This window comes from Chiloscyllium plagiosum, chromosome 1 (assembly GCF_004010195.1).
Source record: "Chiloscyllium plagiosum isolate BGI_BamShark_2017 chromosome 1, ASM401019v2, whole genome shotgun sequence".
NCBI lineage: Eukaryota > Metazoa > Chordata > Chondrichthyes > Orectolobiformes > Hemiscylliidae > Chiloscyllium > Chiloscyllium plagiosum.
The window spans coordinates 62776464-62783468 of NC_057710.1; positions in this window are offsets into that span (position 1 = coordinate 62776464).

Here is a 7005-nt window from a genome sequence, read left to right on the forward strand (position 1 = left end):
CCATGTCTCCGTAATAGTCACAACATCGAAGTCCCAGGTACCACCCCACGCTGCAAGTTCACCTACCTTATTTCGTATACTTCTTGCATTGAAGTATACACACTTCAAGCCACTTTCCTGTTTACAGGCACCCTCCTTTGAGATTGATGCCATGTTCCTAACCTCCCTACACTCCAGGTCCTGCACCCTAAAGCTACAGTCTAGGTTCCCATGCCCCTGCAGAGTTAGTTTAAACCTCCCCCCAAGAGCACTAGCAAACCTCCCCCCAAGGATACTGGTGCCCCTCAGGTTCAGGTGTAGACCATCCTGTTTATAGAGGTCCCACCTTCCTCTCCTGCGCGCTTTTATAGGAAAAAAGACCTACCCAGGTAAGCTTACGCTACACCAGCTTCCGGCTGCCCCTCTGGTCGTCGTCACTCCCCCCTGCTGCTCCCGCTCTTTCTGTGAAGAGAAAAAAAAACAGCGCTGCCCGCTACCGGTAAGTAATTTTAAAACAAACTGTCTCACCTTAGCTGTAGCCTTCCAGGTTCGTTTAAACTCAGCTGCAGCTCGCACTCAAAAATTTCCGGAATTTACTATCTATGCTACTTAACTCTGTGATCTGCCTGTACTGTTCGCAAGACAAAGCTTTTCACTGTGCCTCAATACACGTGACAATAAATTTAATTCAATTCAATTCAATTCAATTCAATTCAGGTAGATAAAGGTGAAGGGTGATGGTGATAGGTTGGAGCAGAGGGTGGAGCACCCATCGCCCTGTGGCCGATCACTTCAATTCCTCCTCCCACTCCCCCACGGACATGCATGTCCTGGGCCTCCTCCACCGCCAAATCCTAGCCACCCGACGCCTGGAGAAAGAACATCTCATCTTCCGCCTTGGCACCCTCCAACCACACAGAATGAATGGTGGTTTCACCAGTTTCCTCATCTCCCCTCCCCCTACCTTATCCCAGATCCAACCCTCCAACTGGGCACCACCTTCTTGAACTATCCTATCTGTCCATCTTCCTTCCCACCTATCCGCTCCACCCTTCGTTCCGGTATCACCATCACCTCCACCTTCACCTACCTATAGCATTCCTAGCTACCTTTCCCCCAGCCCCAACCCCTCCCATTTATTTTTCAGCTCCCTTCCCCTTGCCGCCCCCACATTCCTAATAAAGGGCTTGTGCCCAAAACTTCGATTCTCCTGCTCCTCAGATGCTGTCTGACCAGCTGTGCTTTTTCAGTGCCAAACTTATTGATTCTGATCTCCAACACCTGCAGTCCTCACTTTCTCTTATATAAATACAGTGACTACAAGAGCAGGTCAGGTGTTTAGAATCCTATAGTGAATAACTCACTTCCTGGCTCCCCAAAGCCTGTGCGCTATCTGTAAAGCACAAGTCAGGAGTTATGGAATAGTCGTGGAGTAAGCCCCATTTGCCTGGGTATGTGCAGCTTCAACAACCTGCAGAAACCTGACACCATCCAGGTCAAAACAGTTGCCTCATTGACACGACGTTCACAAACATTCACTAACAACCAGCAAAGTGAATCCTCTACAAGATGCACTGCAGACATTCACTAAGGTTCCTTAGAACACATCTACCAAACAGGGGGATTGAGTTTAAGACCCGCGAGGTTTTGCTACAACTCTACAAGTCCCTCGTGAGACCCACACTTGGAATATTGTGTCCAGTCCTGGTTGCCCTACTATAGGAAAGATACAGAGGCTTTGGAGAGAGTGCAAAGTAGGTTTACCAGGATGCTGCCTGGACTGGAGGGCTTGCCGTATGAAGAGAGGTTCACTAAGCTCGGACATTTCCCTCTGGAGAGAAGGCGGAAGAGTGGTCACCTGATCGAGGTGTACAAAATATTGAGAGGAATGGATAGAGTCAATAGCCGGAGACTTTTCCCCAGGGCAGGATTGACTGGTACGAGGGGTCATAGTTTTAAGATATCAGGAGAAAGGTATAGAGGTAGATTCTTTTTGCAGAGAGTTGTGAATGTAAGGAATGCATTGCCAGCTGTAGTGGTGGAAGCAGAGTCATTGGGGACATTTAAGCAACTGCTGGACATGCACATGGATAGCAGTGAATTGAGGGGTGGGTAGGTTAAGTTATTTTATTTTACATTAAGATTACTCCTCGGCACAACATCATGGGCCAAAGGGTCTGTTCTGTGCTGTACTTTTCTATGTCCTATGTTCTAAACCCACAACTACTACGATTACCACCTTCCACCAACTTGCACCAAGACTAACAGACATGAAATACATTTAATCTCACTCAATTCCTCCCCTTCTCTCACTACATGAGAAGACAGCCCATAACAGGGTAAAGTGATCAGGAATAGACTATGGGGGGTAAGGCTCCCACTCCGCACACTGTGGGAAACTTAGGTTTTGCAGGAGAAGACCTAGGCTGCTCCTGTGGGGATGCTGAAACATCCATGTTATTCCAACCAAGTAAGAACCACTCTCCATTCCACTGTAACTTTGGCAGTAACCTCACTGTCAGTGCCATCCACTGACTTCTAACCACTTGCCATGGTGCCATCCTTCACTTGTTTCTTACAGGTGCCATCAGTATGTTAACACCTCTGTGATAAAATAACTGCCTTCCCCAAAAGCCACCTGCATGATGTCTGAGAACAAGAACACTGTGGCCTCAGAGGAAGAGCAAACAAAGCTGCCACCTACACCCCGATCAGCTCAGCCTGCTGGCACCTCAGTGGGAATCTTAGAAAGTTCAGCAGCACAGTTTGGTGAACACTTCACTATAACAGCTCTGTAGCTGGCCAAGAAAGAAACATGCCAGACTGCTGTTCTTGGAGGTCTAGCAGAGACCAGACACCTGCTCAGCCTCAGGCAGAAGAGGACTTTGTGTTATCAGCAGGCAGAGACTTTTATCAGAACGCCCAGGCTGGAACAGGAGCAGCAGTCTGATGTGGAATACAATGGCTCGTAATACTTTGAAACTGCAGCAGTGCAGCTAGTCATGTGATCGTCTGGCTACCCCCATGGACAGGTTGGTAGCTGCCATGGATAGCCAGGCTCACCACACACACATGAACACACACAGACACACACACTTACATAAACACATACACACACACACAGACACGCGCACACACACATAGAAACATACACAAACACACAACATGCACAGACATACACGCAAATACTTAGAGACACACATACACACATGCACAGACAGACACAGACACATGCACACAGGCATACATGCAGATACACAGACGCACACAGATACCCATACACATGCACAGAAACACACACACACATGCACACACAAACACACTGATACACACAAGCACACACACACGCACTGACAAACAGACACACACACAAACACAGAGACTCACAGTGGTATATGTGCACATAAACACCAAGACACACACATACAGACACACACCTATACACACACACATAGACACACACATATACACGCATACAGCTACAAAGAGACGCACACAGCTACAAAGAGACACATACATACACAGAGAGACACACAGACAGACACACACACACTCGCACATGCGTACAGCCACATACACATTCTTTATTCACGTGCCCCGCCCACTGGTCCTCAGGGCTGAAGACATGGTGGCATGTCTTCTACATGTTCTCTGTGTGAGCGGCAGAGAACAAGAACCTCATGGGCACTCTAGGTGCCCCTTCCTCACACAGAGACAGGGCAGTACTGGAAGGAACCTAACCAAAGGAGGAACCACACACTGTCCCCTCAGAGCTCTCCTTCCAGGATATTGAGGCCAAGCCCTCCACCTCCACGCTCCATGTTCACACCAATGGGGATTTATATGGCTCTGGAATGAAGACCTTTGGCATGTCTGACTGAACCATACAAATGCCGCTAGGGTTGCTCGACCAAATCCACAAGGCCTTTGGGCTCCAATGCCTCCACCTTAGCTGTGGAACCTTGGGGTACACTAAACCGTAGCTGCAGGTAGTATTGCAGGTGACAAGACACTCTCTGTAATTTTGCACTTTGTCTGATGAATGACACTTCTTTCACCTTACTTCTGGTTATTGTCACTGTCTGTAGCAGAATCTTATATCTTCTAGTAATGTCATCTCTTGCCCTTCTAAACTCCATTGAGTACAAGCCCAACTCACTCAAACAACAACCAGAGGTTTCGTTGCAACTGTAGACAAATGTGTATAACTGGTGAAGCTGCTCCTTTACTGCAGGCATTGGATCAAGAAGAGACGATCTCACCACCATTGCAAAGTGCAGAATGACTAACTGTATCAGAGGCTCACTGTTCTCCAGCAACACAAATGGATCAGCAGCAACAATTATCAAGGAAATAGCACTCGTCATAGGAAAAGGAATATCACCCCAGGAATGATGAGTTACCAGAAGATCAGACATGACAACATGCACACATACCATTAGGATAACTGCAGAACTTAGTTTGCACCCCTCATGTTGTCCTCATTACCTAGGAAAGGATAGATCTATCAGTTGGGGTTTACAACTATGGTTCAGGTGATTGATTTCAGGGAAATGGCCTTGCTCGATAAGGTTGAGAGTGAGGAGTATGGGCCTGTGCTATCTACATTGCAGACAAAACAGAGACAATCTCTGTGAGTAATGAAGAGGAAATGACCACTCCTGCAGCATGCAGGAAGGAAAAATATGTCCCTTGCCTTGAATCGTATAGCCAAGTGAATCATTTTTAAATAAGAAGTAGATTATTAACAACTTTATTAATTCATGTGATTTTGCAAAAAATAATGGCGCTAAAGAGAAGAAAGAATCAAGTTTATTTTGTGAATATAGCCAGCAGGGTGGCGAAAGTAGTGGCTGCAACTGTATATGTGATACACTTGGATTTTCAAAAGGTATGGAAGGACTATCTATCTTACGAGAGCTGGTTGAGTACGTTGGGCCTGTGCACATTGGAAATTAAGAGAATGAGAAGTGACCTCATTGATGGCTGAGACAGATTTTTAATCAGGAAGGCAATCAAGGATTATAGGGAAGAGGCAGGAAATTGGAATTTAGATTGATCAGATCAGCCATGATGTCATTGAATGATGGATCAGACTCGATGTGCTGAATGGCCTATATCTGATGGACTTATGAAAAGTCACCTATCTCCAATCCTCAGCAAATTCTTTCCTTCACCAGGTTATGTCCGAGATAACCCAAAAAATGCTCTAAGAGACATGCCATTCTTTAACTAATGTGAAAAAATTATTTTGCTCTTAAAAAGCTAGTTTGCTCTGATGCTTTGTTCAGTCTCAAAGGTTTAAGCACCCATTGTGAACCTCGGACTATTGTTAAAAACTGAAATGTCCTTACAGCTGTAAATCTGAACTAGTTCATCTTTTAACAGGCATCAACACAGACTGATCATTTCCATCATCGTTCCAACTCGTTACTCACCCCCATTACTTATCTGAAACTTCGTCATTTTTGGCCATTTATGTACATCAGAAAAGTTGGACTGACAGATGAGAAGTTTTCTATCAAAGGAAGGCCTGTGAAAAATGCATTAAATGGAATCTGATACAAATCCTGTGGAAAAGTATGAACAAAAACACTGTGGATTAAGATTAGATGACTCTTTCAGTTCCATGTAGTGTACTGTAGTATAGTTATGTAGTATCACTGAATAATTTTATTCCAGTTAAGAAATCACCAATGTAACCAGTGTCTTTTGTTCACAAGTGCATGCAGAAAGGTAACAATGATGAATATGCATTTATGAGTATTTTAAAGTAATAATTTGAGAAGACTTCTTAGGACAGTCTGGTAAAGAGACCAAATAGATCAAAGCTTAAATCACTTAACTTTGACACAGCTGTCATAAATGTGATGAAGGGCTTTTGCCGGAAACATTGATTTTCCTGTTCCTTGGATGCTGCCTGACCTGCTGTGCTTTTCCAGCACCACTCTAATCTAAAAAGTGTCATAAATGTTATACCAGCACAGCAAACATCAATGTTTCTTTTGGGAGCCAATAGCAAAATACGGAAAGATGAGATAAGTGCTGTCATGCTGAGTTCACCTACTTATTTTTGAAATGATCCACAAAAGTCACAGAACAACCAAGATATCCTGGTTGATGCAGATAATTTTTAAGATCAAACTGTTGATTGTATTTTGGTATTCAATCAGGAATTATTCATTTTAAAGTCAGTTCCTTTGGTAATTCCTTTGATTGGTTACTGCAGGTTCAGTGAACTATTAATGGACCCTCAGATAGATTCTTAAGTAGGATTATGAAAGTACAATGGTTAGAAATGTAAGGCTGAATCTTACGTGTTTTTGGTTAAGTGAGAGCTGAGTTGAGCTTTTTGGAGAGATTCTCACCTGCAAATTGTCTTGCCATATTTTACCAAAAACACCTCATTATCTATCTACCCATCGTTATGGTGTCTCTTTAACCTGATTCTAGCCGTATTGTAACATGCATAATTTCTGGAATAATTCACCTCCCAACCACATGATTAGATTAGATTAGATTAGATTACTTACAGTGTGGAAACAGGCCCTTCGGCCCAACAAGTCCACACCGCCCTGCTGAAGCGCAACCCACCCATACCCCTACATCTATCTCTTACCTAACTCTACGGGCAATTTAGCATGGCCAATTCACCTGACCTGCACATCTTTGGACTGTGGGAGGAAACCGGAGCACCCGGAGGAAACCCACGCAGACACGGGGAGAACGTGCAAACTCCACACAGTCAGTCGCCTGAGGCGGGAATTGAATCCGGGTCGCTGGCGGTGTGAGGCAGCAGTGCTAACCACTGTGCCACTGTACTGCCTACATATTCACTGGAAGACCAGCATCCCTGGCACCAGGCCACTGGCATTCTGAAGTGCCCTCCTTGGTCAAGGGTGAATCAAAGGAGTTGGAGAAGCAGTGCGTGGTACTCCAATTCTCCAACAGGGGCCTGGCAGTCCTGGCCCAGTCTGCCTGGAAGACCAGCCTAAGCAGGCCATAACATCAGATGCTTGAAACCTG